Source organism: Cupressus sempervirens, chromosome 3 (assembly GCF_028749045.1).
Source record: "Cupressus sempervirens isolate cs-2001-9-10 chromosome 3, ASM2874904v1, whole genome shotgun sequence".
In the NCBI taxonomy this organism is placed as follows: Eukaryota; Viridiplantae; Streptophyta; class Pinopsida; order Cupressales; family Cupressaceae; genus Cupressus; species Cupressus sempervirens.
The window spans coordinates 807,011,328-807,031,100 of record NC_143120.1 but is presented as its reverse complement, the minus strand read 5'-3'; the positions used below and the strand labels follow the sequence as shown (position 1 = coordinate 807,031,100).

At 35.6% G+C, this 19,773-nt stretch overlaps 2 pseudogenes; one reads left to right on the top strand and one right to left on the bottom strand.

Moving 5' to 3' along the window:
• LOC149569258 (uncharacterized) overlaps nt 1-19,773 on the top strand; it is a 272,149-nt pseudogene that overhangs the window by 13,765 nt on the left and 238,611 nt on the right.
• LOC149569262 (65-kDa microtubule-associated protein 3-like) lies at nt 14,860-19,401 on the bottom strand (annotated as a pseudogene).

Here is a 19,773-nt window from a genome sequence, read left to right as displayed (position 1 = left end):
TATAAAGTCTCTTTAATTCATGATTTTAAAAAAAAAAAAATACCTATTACTTTCCAAATATAATGGTATAAAAAATTTAAGGGATGCAGAGGACAAATGGCATGTGTAGACAGTTAGAGAGAGACGATAAGATGCGAGATCTATTGTCATAATCACAATTTTTATGTATTCGTAGATATATATTTTAACGACATGTATAGGTGGCCAAAGAGAGATGGTAAGATGTGAGATGTATTGTTGTAATCAAAAAATTTATGCATTGGTAGATAATATTTTATTAAAAAAAATATTGTATGCAATATAGTTTGTCTTAATATCATTGGCAGATAATTAGAACCATTATAAGATAATTGTATATGCAATAACAATGCCATCCATTTTCACAAACCATTTTCTATAACTATCTTCTAGTATACATTGAAGCATTGATTGTAACTACACATTGTTTGTGGTAGTTAGAATTATCGAGTAAGTCAAGTCTTTCTACTTTGTGCCAATTATTTGTTTCTTTACCTATTGTCATTGCATTTGCCTAATTCTATAGTATTATTTGGTTTGAAGTAGGAAATTTTTCAGCCTACAAATTGTTTGGGAGATGCAAAGAGTTTGAAACCAGTTGGCAACCATCTTGACCATGGTCCAAATTTTCCTTTGTCTACACTTATTGAATTTCATTTTCTTCTCAATGTGTATGAATGTTGAAAGATGGAAGAGAACGGTGGTTTTAGTTCAGTTTTTCAATGCGCATTCTCCATTATGCTTTATGTATTATAAAACCCATAGGTTAGTTCGTGAATAGTGAAGATGCTTTTGAATATTTGATCCCCCATGTCAGAATAAGCATGTATATTCATGCTGAAATAGTGTCCATAGTAATTCATATAAGGAAATTTGTGCATTCTTATAGCTCTTTCATTATGTTTATGAATCAATCCCTATTACGGCACAAGCCCCCTTACATTGCTTGGGTCCCATCAATAAATTCCAAATTCTGTTGAAGAATATCAATAGTGATCTATCATCTTATTCACATTCTCGCATGTTTCATTAGGAAAAACTATAATGACATTTAAACATAATTACTATCACTTTCACAATCAATGTAACTTCCCCCCAAGGAACCCAAAATAAATTAACCTAAAGTTTCATTAAGATTGCCAAACTTTTTTTTCTGAAAGATAATAAACAACAAGATATATAATATAGAAAAAGAAATTACAAGAGATAAAATAGCAAAAGAGATAACTCACATTCATACAACCATCATAAATAGATTATATTTCCTAAGGGCCCCATGATGTTGAATCACATTTAAGTTTAACTAATACTAAATCCAATACACAACATAACCACATCAAAGTATAATCACAAGTACAAATCCATTTAAACAATATACAATTATATAAGATGTCATGTGGCAATAATAATAAATGCTTAATCATCCATTGTACAAGTCATAGGGTATGAGAAGCTCAAAGAATATACAACATATATAAAATGCATCATCTCATATGATGTATGACAAATCAAGTACAATACAAAAAAGAATAATAATCTAACATAAATACAAGATTAGAAAGAAAGGATCAATTGCACAAATACATCCAACAAAGACATCCAATAGTCGGATCTCAATGGTATAAGAAAATGCACTACCACTCAACCTTGTGCAACCTAAATGGCCTACTCCCACCACATTGAGGAGATAAACTTAGTCCCATATAGATATCAAACCACAAGTCATAACCAACATCTAGGTCAAGGAAACACCTGAAAGAAAACTATCTCAAAGGTTACCAAGACACAAGTATCAACTAATCCCAGAGGCAAGCCAAACATGTAGGAAATCTACTATGCAAGTGGAAAAGTGTCATCACATGAGCCAACTCTAATGTTACCCTAATAGCCTCGCTAGACTCTGGCCCCCTAGTGTCTTTATGTGGCATTAGTATCCTTTCATATAGGCAAGGCATACTAATGAGCCAACTCCAAGGTTACCTTAATAGACTCTCAAGACTCCGACTGCCTAGTGAATTTATGTGGCACCAATATCTTATTAATTCATTTTAACCTATTTAATTAAATGTTATAACTTATTAAAATAACCTACAATGGGTTACCTAGGCAACCTCTTTAGGGCTCCAGCCTCCATTGCAAGTCACTTCCCAACATGACATACAGATAACCTACCCTAAGAATAGAAAAATTAGAAGGTCTCAAATTATCATAAACCACACATTAGTTCTTAAACAAACAATTGAAAAGTACTAAAATATCACTGATCAAAATTACAGATTTCACTAATACCATCATTCTAATAGGACTGATACAAAATCAAGTACACATATACCAACCCATGACATCACCAAAAAAAAATCACAAAATCACCTTAGTCCTATACAAGCAACTAGGAAGCAATCCAAAGATAACTATTTGAAGACTCAAAGGTTATACTAGAAAGGTCACATCATTCACTTCAGTTCTACACAAGAGAAACTAGAAAGCACAACAAAGCATATGATCAAACTCATCATAGAACACACATGACACATCACCATGGTTAGGTGTAAAAGATTGTAACCATAACAAAATCTTAGAACAAAACCCCCAAGCCACTGGTAAACATCTTGATTTGGTCAAAGTTAAGTCAAACCCTAAAACCCAAAACAATAAACCACACATCATAAAGAATACATACAAAAGTAACTTTCATAGTTCATTAGGTTTTGAAAACCCCCCACAAGGGAACCCAAAATTAATTTACCTAAAGTTTCATTAAGATTGCCAAACCTTTTTTTTTTTGAAAGATAATAAACAACAACATATATAATATAGCGGAAGCAATAACAAGAAGAGATAAAATAGTGGAAGCAATAACTAACATTCATACAACCATCATAAATATATTACATTTCCTAAGGGTCCCATGACATTGAATCACATTTAAGTTTAATCAATACTAAATCCAATACACAACATAACCACATCAAAGTATAATCACAAGTAAAAATCCATTTAAACAATATAAATTATATAAGATGCCACTTGGCAATACTAAAAAATGCTTAATCATCCACTGTACAAGTCACAAGGTATGTTAAGCTCAAAGAATATACAACATATATAAAATACATCCTATAGTATAATCTATGAAAAATCAAGTACAATACAATAGAGAATAATTATCGAAAAGAAATACAAGATTAGAAAGAAAGGATCAACTACACACAAATACATCCAACAATGACATCCAACAGTCGGATCTCAATGGTATAAGAAAATGCATTACCACCCGGCCTCATGGAATCTAAATGCCTCACTCCCTCCGCACTAAGGAGATAACCTCAATCCCATATAGATATCAAACCTCAAGTCATAACCAACATCTAGTTCAAGGAAACACCTAAAAGAAAACTATCTCAAAGGGTACCAAGACACAAGTATCAACTAAACCTAGAGGCAACCGAGACATGTAGGAAATCTAAATGCAAGTGGGAAAGTGTAATCACATGAGCCAACTCTATAGTTACCTTGGTAGCCTTGCTAGACATTAGCCCCCTAGTGTCTCTATGCAGCATCAATATCCTTTTGTACAGACAAGGCATACTAATGAGTCAACTCTAGGGTATGTGCACCAAGTTGTGGTGCCAAAAACATGACACCCCAATATTCTTTTTAAATTTAAAATGCATGTCCACGCTATAGTGTGCATGCACTTTTTCTTGGGCTCCACAAGCCTAGCCCAAGCCAAAGCGTGTGCACACTATAACACATGCACGCTTTTTAAATTTAAGAAATTTTGTAAATGGGCTACAAACCCGTAGCCCATTTCATTTTTCTTGAATTTCCTCCTCACAACATGTACACAAGTTGAAGAAATTGAAGACCTCTATCACCCACCTCCTCAAAATGCTTCCTCGTCATCAAAGTTCAAGATCGAGATCACGTAGTATGTTTTATACTCTCTTTTTTGCATTGTCTTATATATTTTTGCATTGTTTTGTAAGTTTTTACATTGTTTTGTAGGTTTTTTCAAGTTTTTTTTTTTAAAAAATTATTTATTTAGATTGCAATTGGTTTCTTATCAGGAAATGTAAATAATCAACTGCCAAATCCCTAGCTAGTTCAACAAAATCAAAATGAAAACCCTCCATAAGATCTTAATCAAAACCCTCCACAACAAGAGCAAGAAATTTTGTAACCTGCACTGATTGGAACACCTCCTCCAAGAACCCAAGACAACATTATGAATGAAATAGAAAGAGGAAAAAATGAATTAGAAGCACTCATTGGTAGATTGAAAGCTTGTGGACAAACCAATCCGATGAGAGCACAATTGAAATCCTCCCTCAAGTCCATTATGACCCATGTAGCTTCTATTAGTGGTCAGTTGGATATTTGGTATGTTAAGAGTGATGAACAAAGAAGATATTATTCAACCAAATTATGATATCAAGATGTAAAAAGAAAAAAGAAATAACAAAAGGTAGTATTTTTTCATTGTTTAAAAAGCTTGGTGAACAAAATATTGTTAGAGAAACAACTAAAAGGTTCCCATCCATTGGTGCATACATTATGGTATTAGAAATAAATTTTGGGATAGATGGTGGATGGTCTTTAATACCCCTCCCTACAATAATCATGAGGTTTCAATGTATTTCTTAAAGAAATTGTATTACGAATTTGTCCTTGGGGATATCCCCAATTATTTTGATATATTAGAGTCTCAGGGTAGAGGTGGGGGGTCATCATTTGAGAGGTTGGGGGTACATCATGGCCCTAATGTAGTTAGGGCACCTACTATCAAGCCACAGGGTGAGCATGTGATTATTCCTTTAGTTGTGAAGGAACATGTAGAGACCAACACTCTAGGGACTATTAATGCTTTGACATAGACCCTCATTCATTGCATGAGTCCATTAGTTGAGGGGGAGCCTTCTATGCATCGTAGTCACATGTGCACACCATGTGATCCTTATGTACATTTGGCAGTCATGTTGGAGATAGTATGGATGATGGGCTAGTCACTGATTAGTTCCCAAGTTAAACATTTGGCATTGACACATAGGTAAATTACAATTATAGTAAACTAATTTGATCACATTTTGTATGTGTAGTGAATGACTAATTAATTAGCATGTATTGACATTGTTCATTATTCAGGGTAAGAGTGTTGCTAGCCCTAGTAGAGATCCCTCAATCCCATTTTTCATCTCATCGACAAGTCCAGAGATATGTATCAATTTAATCATTTAAATTAATACATATATTTATTAAGTGATCATATGAAGTATTGACAAAAAAAATTTATGCATGTGCATTAGTTCTCTACTAGACCATTGACATTCACTAGGGACTCTGAGCCTAGGCGTGATACAAGCTTCGTAGAGGTAAATTTGTTTCATGTTTCATGTCACATGTAACTTGTATTGTGTGACATGCAACTCTTGACATTTGAGACTCCTCCTTATCTTCACCAAACCATTGATCATGGAGTTGCTGCATTGATGGCTAGTTTAGAACCACTGATTGAGGTATGAAAGAATTTTCTCAGTTTTATTTGTTGTTTATAATAGTTAATATCAAAATTTATAATGTTATTTATAAATTATTATATTGATTGAATTGTTGTAGGGCCTTGTTATACCCAATCGTTCGCAAGCCTTTGAGGTGGACATATAGAGTGACTATTTGATGGTGGTAAGAAAATAATTAACTTTGTGTGTAGATATATTTGATTTCAATGTATATTAATTATTGATTCATATCTACTTTGTTTGTATCAGGTCGAATTAGAGAAGAGCCTAAGTAAGAGGATGAGCGAGCATGTGAGGAAGACCCCATCATTTCCCTCCACATGACGATCAAAGACCTCTAGGGATTTGTTTCCTTCCCCTCATGGGAAGGAGAAGATATAGTTGATAGACACACATGTATAAGCATTAGTGGACATATATGTTGGATTTTATGTCAGTAGAAATATTCGATATACATTTGATCTATATATGACATTTTATATTTGATGTATGACATATATTTGATGCATGATATTATTAGGCTTATGACATTATTGGTTAATATATGATATGTTTGTTCATGCATGACATTATTGGTTATCATAATATATTATGTGTTTGTTAATGTATGACATTATTGGTTATCATTTTATATTGTATGTTTTCTCATGTATGACATTATTGGTTATTATAATATATTATATGTTCTTTTATGTATGACATTATTGGTTATCATAATATATTATATTTTCATTCATGTATGACATTATTGGTTATCATAATATATTATATGTTTTTTCATGTATGACATTATTGGTTATCATAATATATATCTTGTTTTTATTGTTTACTTTTAAGTACATTTCATGTATTTCATTTTAATGTAAATTGCATTCAAAATGATGCAGAGTGCTCACACCAAAAGCTAGTGGATTCCTAGCAAGAACACTTCTGAGGCAAACTACCTTCCTACCTTCATAAGTGTCTTCAAAGACTCTTTCCAACTTGGTTACAACATTGAACAAACTTATACCCAACTTCACAAAACTATTTGATCACTTTCCCTATTCAAGACTTGGGAAGCAATAAGGGAAAAATGAGCAAATTGGAGAAATGGATCATAATCAACTTCTTTCTTCAAACTAACATCTTAGACACTTCAAGGAACACCTAATAACTATCTCACAAACTTCAATCTGTTATCTATTCCATGCTTCCAAGAGATTCTTCAACATCGTATAAGTGAAAATAATCTTCCAACATCCTATGACTATATTTTCTTTGCAACAACATGTAATTTAATGATTTTCAGACAACTCTTCACAAAGAGAAGCAGTTATGTTTCAACCAAGAATATCATTAACAAATTCCACTAAATCCATTCAGTGATAACATGCAGCTATATAAGGTGTAATGACTCTCAAAAAATTTATTAAGTCAACTTATTAACAAAAATAAAAAAAAATGGAAAATTGTTAGGACTAAGGCAACTTGAGTTTATATTTGACCTCAAGTTCATTGACCTTACAAACTTGGATTAACTTATTAGCAAGTCCCTTTATCTTCTATCACGAGTCTCCATCATTGGATGAGAAGACATATCCAATTGCCACAGTCAAAGATCACTTCCCCATGGCATTTAGTGACTCTTAGAGATAATTGGTTTGGTGTGCCCGAGACAAGCACTCAATGAGATGGGAGGAGCTTGGGGCTAGTGTTCACCTAGCCACCTGGAGCTAACAAGATAGATAGTTTGATCCTACAATGAAAGATGAGAGAGATTTGGCAATTGGCAACTTTGTAGTGGCCAAAACTACAAGTTTCAACATCATCTAAAATGGCATCACAAAATCAAAATAGAATAAGATCACAAAAAAAAAAAAAAAAAAAAAAGGTTATTGTAGGCCTTGGCAACAAGGTCCTATAGCACTTGGAATTGCATCCATACCTTGCACGAGCTTTAAGATATGCCCTGTCAAAGATTGCTACCCTATGGCATTTAGTGAATCTTAGAGATGATTCAATTCGGCATGCATGAGAATGTTTGAGCACTCAATGGACCTAGAGGAGCTTGGGACTAGTGTTTACTTGGCCGCTCAGAGCTAACAAAGTAGATAGTTCGATCCCATAATGAACAGTGAGGGAGATTTGGTAGTTGACAACTTTTTACTAGCCAACACTACAAGTTTCAGCATCACCCGAGATGGAGTCGCAAAATTAAAATGGATTAAGATCTCCGAAAAGTGAGAGAGTTTATTTTATGTCTCTGCAACATGGTCCAATAGCACCTAGAATCACATCCATACCTCATACAAGATCTGAGATATGCCCCATCAAATATCGCTTCCCTATGGCATTTAGTGACTCTTAGGGACATTTCAATTCGACGTGCCAGAGAACATTCGAGTGCTCAACGAGACAGGACAAGGTTAGGGCTAGGGTTTACCCAACCACTCAGAGCTAATGGAACAAACAGTTCGATCCCATGACGAATGATGTGGGAGATTTGGTAGCTAAAAAATTTGTACTGGCCAACACTATGAGTTTTGGCATCACTCACGATGGCATCGCAAAATCAAAATGGAGCAAGATCTCCAAAAAGGGAGAGAGGTTATTATAGGTCTTTGCAATACTATCCTATAGTACTTATTATTTCATCCATACCTAACACGAGCTCCAAGTTATGCCCTACCAAATATTTTTGCCCTATGGCATTTAGCGACTCTTACAGACATTTCAATTTGGCATGCGCAAGAATGTGCGAGCACTCAACAGAATAGGACAAGCTTGGGGGTAGGGTTTTCCCAACCACTTAGAGCTAATAGAATAGATAGTTTGATCCCACAATGAACGGTGAGGGAGATTTAGTAGTTGGCAACTTTGTACTTGCCAACACTACGAGTTTTAACATCACCTGAGATGGCATCGCAAAATCAAAGCAGAGTAAGATCTCCAAAAAGTGAGAGAAGTTATTGTGGGTCTCTATAGCATAGTCCTATAGCACCTAGAATTACATCCATATCTCACATGAGCTCTAAGATATGCCCCATCAAATCTTGATGCCCTATGGCATTTAGTGACTCTTAGGGATGTTTTGGTTTGGCGTGCTTAAGAAAATTTGAGCACTCAATGGGATAGGATGAGCTTGGGGCTAGGGTTTACCCAACCACCTGGAGCTAATGAAATAGATAATTCAATCTCACAATGAACAGTGAGGAAGATTTGGTAGTTAGCAACTTTGTACTAGCCAACACTATGAGTTTCAACATCACCTGAGATGGCATCACAAAATCAAAATGAAGTAAGATCTCTAAAAGGTGAGAGATTTTATTGTTGGCCTCTACAAAAAATTCTTATGGCACCCAAAATCACATCCATATCTCACACGAACTCCAAGATATTCCCTGTAAAAGATCGTTGCCCTATGGCATTTAGTGACTCTTAGGGATGTTTCAGTTCGACGTGCCCAAGAAAGTCCAAGCACTCAATGGGATTGGATGAGCTTGGAGCTAATATTTACCTAGCCAACTAGAGCTAACAAAATAGACAGCTCAATCCCATGACTGACGATGAGGGAGATTTGACAGTTAGCAACTTTGTACTGGCCAATGCAATGAGTTTTAGCATCACCAGAGATGGCATCGTAAAATAAAAATGGAGTAAGATCTCCAAAAAGTGAGAGAGGTTATTGTAGTTCTTTGCAACATTGTCCTATAGCACCTAGAATTGTATCCATACCTTACACGAGCTCTGAGATATGTCTCGTCAAAGATCATTGCCCTATGGCATTTAGTGACTCTTAGGGATGTCTTGGTTCAACATACCCAAGAATTTGTGAGTGCTCAATGGGACAAGATGAACTTGGGGCTAGATTTTAACTGGCCACCCAAAGCTAACATAATAGATAGTTCAATCCCACAACTAATGGTGTGGCAGATTTGGCCGTTGGCAACTTTGTACTGGCCAACACTACAAGTTCCAGCATCACTCGAGATGGCATCACAAAATCAAAATGGAGTAAGATCTCAAAAAAGTGAGAGAATTTATTGTAGGTCTCCACAACATGATCCTATAGCACCTAGAATCACATCCATACCTCACACAGGCTCCAAGATATAACTCGTCAAAGATCACTGCCCTATGGCATTTAGTGACTCTTATGGACATTTTGGTTTGGCATGCTTGAGAACGTGTGAGTGCTCAATGGGATGGGACAAGCTTGGGGCTAGTGTTTACATAGCCATGCAGGGCTAATAAAATAGATAGTTCAATCCCATGACAAACGGTGAGGGATATTTGGCTATTGATAACTTTGTAACGGCCAACACTACGAGTTTCAGCATCACTTGATGTGGCGTCACAAAATCAAAATGAAGTAAGATCTTCAAAAAGTGGGAGATTTATTATATTTATCTACAACATGGTCCTATAGCACCTACAATCGTATCCATACCTTGCATGAGCTCTAAATATGCCCTACGAAAGATCACTGCCCTATGGCATTTAGTGACTCTTAGGGATGTTTCAGTTCAACATGCCTGAGAATGTGCTAGTGCTCAATAGGAAATGATAAGCTTGGGGCTAGGGTTTAATTGGCCACCTGGAGCTAACAGAATAGATAGTTTGATCCCATAATGAATGGTGAGGGAGATTTTGCAACTGGCAACTTTGTACTAGCCAACATTACAAGTTTCAGCATCACTTGAGATGGCATCACAAAATAAAAATGAAGTACAATCTCCAAAAAGTGAGAGATTTTATTGTAGATCTCTATAACATGGTCCTATAGCACCAGGAATCACATACATACCTCACATGAGCTCCAAGATATGCCCCATAAAGATCAGCCCTATGGTATTTAGTGACTCTTAGGGACATTTCGGTTCGGTGTGTCCGACAATGTTTGAGTGCTCAGTGGGATGGGATGAGCTTGGGGCTAGGGTTTACTTGGCCACTCGGAGCTAACGGAATAGACAATTTTATCCCACACTGAATGGTGAGGGAGATTTGGTAGTTGACAACTTTGTATTGGCCAACACTACAAGTTTTAACATTGCCCAAGATGGCATCGTAAAATCAAAATGGAGTAATATCTCCAAAAAGTGAGAGAGGTTATTGTAGGTCTCTACAACATGGTCCTATAGCACCTAGAATTACATCCATACCTCGTACGAACTCTGAGATATGCCCTATCAAAGATTGTTTCCCTATGACATTTAGTGACTCTTAAGGTTTACCTAGCCACCCAGAACTAACATAATAGACAGTTCAATCGCACATGAACGATGAGAGAGATATGAGCAAGATATGTATGCCTAGGGCACTTTGTGCAAGATATGAGCAAAAGTTGCTAATTAGGACAAATTGGGTCTTTTTGATTTTTTGGTCAAGATAGCCTAGGATTAATTGTTTTTAGTTGTTTTTTAATAGTTTGGGACCTTTTCCAAGTCCTATAAGTGAAATCTAGTGAACTTTGCATTAGTTGCACTTTTTGTGCAAAATTGCAAAAGTTGCTTAAAATTTTTAATCTGATTGGAGACCTTCTAACCTTTGAAAAAATGTTTCCCACACTCATATACCCAAGAATGGATAGTTACAAATTCCCAATTTTCCATTTACAAATTTTCTGCAAAAAATTCAAAAGTTGCTCAAGCAACTTTTTGAGCAACATTGGAACTTTTGAGCAGTTTTTGTTTTTTGCATATTTAGGTCAAATGGGTCCATCTAGGACTATTCTAGGACCCTAGTTAAGATTCCTAGGACCTATTAGGTAACCAAATACCTTAGTTTATCATGAATATTGGAAGACAATGAATAAGAAATTATATAGCAGCTATAGATATTTTAAGGACATTAAAAACAATACATATTATTCTTTAAAGAAAAATGAGGTACCAATTCTCAAAATAAGATTGAAATGGTTCCCGTTAGTGGCATGGCCAAGAACTACCTTTTTAATACAATGACCAACAATTGGCCTCACTTTCCATGCCTTCTCATTCGTACAGAGGAAAGCTTAATATACTGAGGAATATATATAGAGGAATTGCTTCTACATCTATTAAATATACAAAGGAAGATATAAAAAACCTACTTCATAGAAAGATTAATCTGAGAGAAAAGGATATTTCCAAAGAAAATGGTTATCTTAGTGCCATCTAGGGTATGCTAGTTACTTAGAATGAAGAGACAAAACCTACAGCTATTAGGGAAGAGTGCACATGTACACAAACACAAGATTTCAGATAGAGAAGTAACAAGTGCTACAGAATTGTCCACGGAGCAATGTATAGTGAAGCCTCAAATTGGCTCATTAGTAGGCAAAGAATCTGGGCACACACTTGATGCAAATGGTCAGGGTACCAAGAATGAAGGTTGGGAGAGTACAACCCACAAGAACACCTAGACAAAGTTTGAAAGCCTAAACCAAACCAAATATCTCACACTTGTACACTAGTACATTTGAGACCATTTTCGACCATTATTGGTCAAAATTTCAACCCAATTTTTGACCAAACTTCGACCAACTTCGACGAACCCATTGGTCAAAATTTTTCCAGTCAAAATTTCAACTATCCTTCTAGTTGGTCAAAATTTTGACCAATACATTGGTCGAAAAACCTCCATAGCCATGGTGCAAGTTCTGCCAAGAATTGGTCAAAATTTTGACCAATGAAGGTAGAAAATTTTGACCAATAAAGGTAGAAATTTTGACCAAAGAAGGGGAAAAAATTGACCAATAAAGGTAGAAATTTTGACCAATGAAGGTCAAAAATTTCGACCAATAAAGGTAGAAATTTTGACCAATGAAGGTCAAAATTTTTTACCAATGAAGGTAGAAATTTTGACCAATGAAGGTCAAAAATTTTGACCAATGAAGGTAGAATTTTTGACTAATGAAGGTAGAAATTTCTACCAATAGGTAGGTGTAAAATTTTTTTTAGGCATTCTATAAAACAGTCACATGCCTTGCATATGATATGACATTTTGCATACATCCTACACTCTCTCATCCAACTGATGATGGATTACGGAGAGTGATCTGAAATGATGATGCTAAAAAACACACACAATCAAATCCAAAAAAAACTTGCATTACAAATAGATTGTGGAAATCTAATATTGTTAATTTTGCATGCATGTCTACTAGGACAAATATATGTTTAAGTTGTGATTGTCCTGGTAGACATGCATGCAATTTTACCAATATCAGATTTCCATAATCCATTTGTAGTGCAAGTTCATTTTGGATTTGATTGTGTGTTTTTTAGCATCATGGTTTTAGATCACTCTATGTAATCCATCATTAGCCAGATGAGAGAGAGTGCAGGATGCATGCAAAATGTCATATCATACGCAAGGCATGTGAACTGTTTTATAGAATGCCTGAAAAAAACTGATAGTAACTAATATGAAAAATATATAATTAGTTATATGATTGAGACAAATCATGTACCAGTGAGTTGGTCAAAATTTTGACCAGATAAATTTTGACCAATGGGTTGGTCAAATTTCGTCGAAAATTGGGTCAAAAATTTGATCAATGAAGGTCAAAAAATGAACCCAAATGCACTAGTGCAAGTATGCTCGCCAAGTTGACTCTTTGAGTTTGATCATCAAGTCACCCCACCAAAGTGCCTCATCAAGGTCAGTCTTTAGGTCCACTCATCGAGCTTGCTCACCAAGTCAGCTCGCCATGTCATGTCTCTAAGTGGCCTCGCTAAGTCGGCTCGCCAACTTGCCCCACCAAGTTTCCACTTTAAGCCCACTCACCATGTTAGATCGCCAGGCTAACTCCCCAAGTCAGCTCACCAAGCTAACAATTGAAGTACACTCACCAAGTTGACTCTCTAAGTTCACTCACCAAGTCTGCCCCCTAGGCCAACTCTCCAGGTTAGCTCACCATGTCACCCCCACCCAGTCACCTCAATGAGTTGACTCATTAAGTCAGCTCACCAAGTCTATTGTTCAAGTACGCACGCTAGGTCGGCTCGCCAAGCCAGCCCACCAAGTCATGTCACCAAGTCAATTTTTTGAGTACGCTCACAAAGTTGACTCTTTAAGTTCACTCATCAAGTCACCCCACCAAAGCACCGCATCAAGGTCAATCTTTAAGTCCACTCACCAAGTCATCTCGCCAAGTCGCCGCACCAAGTTGACTCACCTCTCGCCTCACCAAGTGGACTCGCTAAGTCGGCTCAAAAAATTGCCCCACGAAGTTGACTATTCAAGTATGCTCGCCAAGTCACCCCACCAAAGTGCCTCATCAAGGTCAGTCTTTAGGTCCGCTCATCAAGCATGCTCACCAAGTCAGCTCTCCATGTCATGTCTCTAAGTGGCCTCGCTAAGTCGGCTCACCAACTTGCCCCACCAAGTTGCCACTTTAAGCCCACTCACCATGTTAGATCGCCAGGTCGGCTCCCCAAGTCAGCTCACCAAGCTGACAATTGAAGTACACTCACCAAGTCGACTCTCTAAGTTTTCTCACCAAGTCCACCCCCTAGGCCAACTCTCCAGGTCAGCTCACCAAGTCACCCCCACCCAATCACCTCAACGAGTTGACTCATTAAGTCAGCTCACCAAGTCTACTTATTATATTTTGTATCTCACAATGATCACTCTGTAAGAGAGCATATTGCCTTTGGCACCCATTCAATGCAGGCATATAAAGTCTACCATTAGAAACGACATCATCTTTGAGTATATTTATATTGTCATATCAGACAACTTATCACAATATTTAGAGCATAAATATAAAGTTATATCAGAGACGGCCTGCATATTTGCAAATTCTTACTTGTATATCAAACACAACGAACAGTACAAGGTACTGAGAATTTCCTCAGTCATTGCATGTAATTTCCTGTATATCAGAAATAGCAAATATATAACATCTTGATTGCTATGCAATCATAATTATTTTGATCTAAACCATACTGTATATGCATTTGGAATTAAAAATCATTCAAATATTAATTTAATACAAGAAATTTTTTCTATATTCATTGAATTGTGAAGAATTCAAGTAGTATCTCGTAATCAAAAACATAAGGAAATTACAACCACCAAATTATGTGATTGAGAAGTGAGTCTGCAGAGTCTACAGTTGATCATTTTACTATAGACAATATTTTCCTAAGAAGCTTGACCCCAATCAGGAATTGATACTCCAATGACACATACTCACAACCACTAGTTTTCTGTCCACCAGGGTCCCTGCCAATATTTGAAGGTTGCATATGATGCATGACTACTACTAGGATTTTCTCCACAAAAATAAATTCATGTTGTCATAAAAGCTATTGTCTAGTAACATCCTAGAAAATCTCGTGCCTCTAAAAATCTAATGATGTCTGTATATGTCGGATCCCAATTGTGACGGTCGCAAATAACACATTACATATCTTCCTAGAATGTTCTTGACAGGAAGAGATCCCCTATTTTAAAATAAGACAAATCAGAGTCAATCCATTTAAAAGTTAGATATACAAATATAGGTGGCACACAATCTATTAGAAACTTAAGCTTCCACTCTACTTACCAAACATGAGAGTCACAGTTGTTGTTTCGGTTATCGCCCATCACAAAAACATAGCCATGAGGCACATGCTGCAAATGGATATAACATGAAATGTAGAGATTTTAGTTAACTTGTTTATTGATCGTGTAATCAATGAATAACAAAAGGATATGTGATGTGTGAAACCTCTATCTTTATGGAACACATTCACACAATTAGCAAGGTTGGATTTTTAATCAGTTCAATGTTTGGTTTGATATGAAATTTCAAAGTCTGGAAGGAATTACTCTAGTAAGAAGCAGAATTCTGATTTGCTTGAGAACATCCACAATTAGAATCAAAACTACAAGGTTCTAGTGATGAATCCTTTGGTCCATCCAAGCTATATGGTGAAAAACTTGTATAGATGTCATAGATAAGCAACAGCATCCATTGCAATGTCATAGATGTCTGAGTAAACAATAGTTGATCTTGGCAGTGAGCTCTCCAAGTTGGAGAGAGCAGGTGCCCAGTTTCTGTTGAAGTAGAGTGATGCGTCATTTATTCTTACATTAAATGGCCTCCCTGCCATAGCAAGAAATGTTCTATTTTAAGGTGAACATCCCAAGATTGACAGCCTTGCTACTATGAACTTTTTGGCTCCAACATTGTACAGATCCTAGCATGGTTACTGTTAACATTTCCTATATTGAAGAAACAACTAACACCCCAATCAGCATTCCCTGTAGCCAAGTAGTAAAGTGCATTGCTTACAATACTCGAAGCATGCTTTGCCCCAAAAATGATTGTTATTTGAGATGTATATTCCCTAAAATCCTGTACTTGCTTCCACAATGCTCGTTTAACAATACCTACACCAATCAACAGACACCAAAGAACCAACAAATTCAGAGCCAGATGTTACAAACACATTGCAGAGCTAAGTCTTATATGACAAAGCATTATCTACAAAATTTGTGTTGGGTTCGTTTAACAGAATTTGGAAAGACTTTAGTAAGAATATGATAAGGACCAGACTTTTGCAAGAATGGGACCAGACTTTGGGCTTGCCAATGAACAATTTGATAACATAGTACTCAACAAAAAATTCCTACAAAATATATTCTTTCAAAAGAAATTTTGACCAGAAAAGCATCTGATAAGCTGAAGGTTCAAGAAAAAATTTTGTAGGAAGATCAGAGCAGAAGACACCACTTTCAAGACATTCAACATGGCCTCCAATATATGTTTCACTCTCAAGTAGATGCCCATTGTAAAACTTTTCTGGTTCAGATTGATGCTTGTTGGAACAAATGATGTTTGCCTTGAATGCCTGCAAAGGTTCATACATTAATAAAAATCCAACAATAATACATGCATGTATCATATCCATGTTGGATTCATGCATAGCATTAGATAAAAGCACTGTACTATTGTAAATATAGAATTGACTATTTTTTATATTGTATGCCTTGTTATAATCCTCCAGCCAGACCTCTTCACATGCAAATATCCATTTTTCAACTTTCTCAAGGATTTCCTTCCTGCTAAATGCCTCTTCTTGAGTCAAAGCAATATGTTCTTCAACAGTTTCAAGAAGTACTGATGGATCAACCAACCCTAAAATCATTAAGAGATGAAACCAAAATCACATCAGTTGTCTGAGTGAAAATAGATATCTTTGGTTATATTCTAACATAAGAAGCAAAACAAGCAGTGCCAAAAATTTACTAGAATCCAGGGAGGCAATTGCTTCATCCATAGCAATCTTACTTTCTGAAAAAAGATGAGCTCTTCTACAAATTTCTTCCAACTCTGTTCACTTCTTTAGAACAAGTTCCTTCATCTTGCTTCCTTTCAGCTCCTCTAGCCTTGCAACTTCTGCTTCAACCTGCAAAATCATAATCATATTACATATACAAAAATAAAAAATGAGCTTACATGCACAAGAATGACATCAATATCTACAAACATCAGATTGGATATAGGTCAACCTGCATACATTTTCAATGAATTCCTCTGACAAAGAATTGGGAGAGCAAATTTCATGCTCTAAAGCTGCAATATTACAAGTAACACTCTGGAACATCAGTTTCTCTTGAATAGGTGTGTCCATTAAATTCTAGAGTTCAAGCATAGTAGTAGCCAAATCTTGAAGCTATAAACATCCGCAGTAGAAGAGTTTTAGCACTGACATAGATCACAAAACACACAACTTGCACAAAACAATACAACAAAATAAAATAAGTTGTGCAATTAAAACAAATGCCCTATAAAAGAACTTACCCTTTGCATTCTATTTCTTTTTTCTTCTTGCAATCTATGAATTGTCACTACTAGTCTTTCAATAGTATCATCACTAATGCTCTTTGCCTATTCTGACTCATCCAAGCTTGGGTGCACTTCTTTCACAGTGTATGAGAAATCTATGCCAAGGACCGAGCATAATTCATGAAGGGTATTACAATACTCAATTACTTTGAACAAGTGATTATTCTGGGGTAAAAACAACAGAGAGTGAGAACAAGGAAATGTGGAACAGAGACAATGAATGTAATAAAGGTGTCAGGACACATTAAATGAAATGATGTGTTAATCAAGAGGAAGTTTACGGTAAATTAAGACAAAGCACAAGTAGGTTGACATATATAGTTTAAGAAATGGTATTTTGACACATCTTATGTTACTGGCCATCAAAATTCATCAAATGCTAGCAAAAAATAAATGAAAAACAATCAGTCTAGCGTCTGAAAAAAGCCCCTCATAAATGAAAAATAGACATCAATGACAACTACCTCATAATATGTTTTCAAGCCAGAATCAGATAAGAATAACTGGGGTCACATATTAGAACTTTATACGCAATCTAGAGAATAAATATTTTAAAAGGATATCTACATATAAAACAAGACTACAAACATTCAGTAAGATGGGAGAGTGAAGAAAGCATTAAAAGCCCCTCATAAATGAAAAATAGACATCAATGACAACTACCTCATAATATGTTTTCAAGCTAGAATCAAATTAGAATAACTGGGGTCACATATTAGAATTTTATATGCAATCTAGAGAATAAATATTTTAAAAGGATCTCTACATATAAAACAAGACTTCAAACATTCAGTAAGATGGGAGAGTGAACAAAGCATTAAGATTAAAGAAACATGTCACTGAAAAGTAGGGAACTGTGAATTAACAACAAGAAAAACTAATTGAACTGCAGTGATTACAATTGATCTCACGAGTAATAATATTACCCCATACTTGCAAACAATAATTCTATATCACAGATTGGCCATTCGACTAAAGAAAGTCTAAATCCCTTAAAATCACCGACATAACATAACAAAGCTTAGATGTTTGAGAAAAATATGAAATGAACCAGTCATAAAATCCTTACCTTCTCCTCTTGAAGTGCTTGGAGATGCCCCTGGTATTCTTCAAGCTTTCTTACAGATAAATCGCTATAGTCTACACTAATAGCAGAAGGATTGAGCTGCATATATTCCTTTCTCTGTCGTATTTCTTCCAAGTGTGGAGTAATAGCTTCAAGTTGTTCCTTCAAGCTACGTGGCTTTCTTTCTCCCTACATAATCAAAGTGTGTGCACATGTTCTACTTCAAAATTTTGACATAAAAGGTAATGATACAAAGACTCATAAATTCCATTAAGCCAAAGTGGCCTAAAGAGTCTCTCATAATGTGTTTAGCAGATTTTTTATCTATAATAATTAAGTAAGAAACATTTTACTGAATCTTACAGCGAGTTATTACTGAACCTGCTTGAGCAGAGGGCGATCTCCAAGCGCTAAAATTATGGAAGCAAGCTCTGATTCATAATCTGCTATCATCTGATGAATCTCAACCCTTGATCAGTTCGCTTAATCCACTTTGTGTGTGTATACCTTCAAACACTCTTGTTCGAGCTGAAGCAACATTTTATCTCCTTCATCATCTGGTTCCCCTATTTCATCCCATATCAACTGAAATCAACCAACTCCTAGTTAATATCTCACCCAAATCTCTTTTAGGCTATTAAAACATTATGATTCATAAGCTTCATTATGTTATCATCATCACAGATATCATTAATACCCAGAAAAATAAACCTGTGTAAATCTGCAAATTCTTTTATCAGAAACATATTTCGACTGAAAGGAAATAGACTCAAAAAGTTAAAAGAAATTTAGCAAGGCCAACAAACTTTAAGATACAATTCACCAGTGGGAAAACCAGCATGAATTCAACTAAAATAAGCACACAATTTATCCATTTTGTTAACAAAAAGAAATAATCTCATATAAAACAATTTTACCTATAGCTCGTATAGAAGAGAACCACAAGTTGTTTCCAAATGGTATAGCTGATCCCGTTGCATGCTTGACATTTTGAATACACTACTAGGTGATTCCAAACTATTCTATATCCGCCAACAATAGCATCTTTATTAGATCAAAAATTTATGTAAAATAGATTTAAACATTTGTAAAATATGAAACCCTACTTAATTTGATTTTCATGAAAAGATGCTTATTGTCAGGCCCAGACTTTCGGGTTTGGAAAAGATAAATGCTTGGTAATATTAATTTGCCACCAAATACTTGCATATTTCTGATTCATTGTCTATAGCTTAACACATGAATACATCTACTAAACAAAATACAAATCACTCAACAAATTTGAATGTGGTAGAAGAGTGATCAACAACATAGTGAATCGAGTCTATAGGTTTGTGGCATTGACGACACTTGCTAGTTTG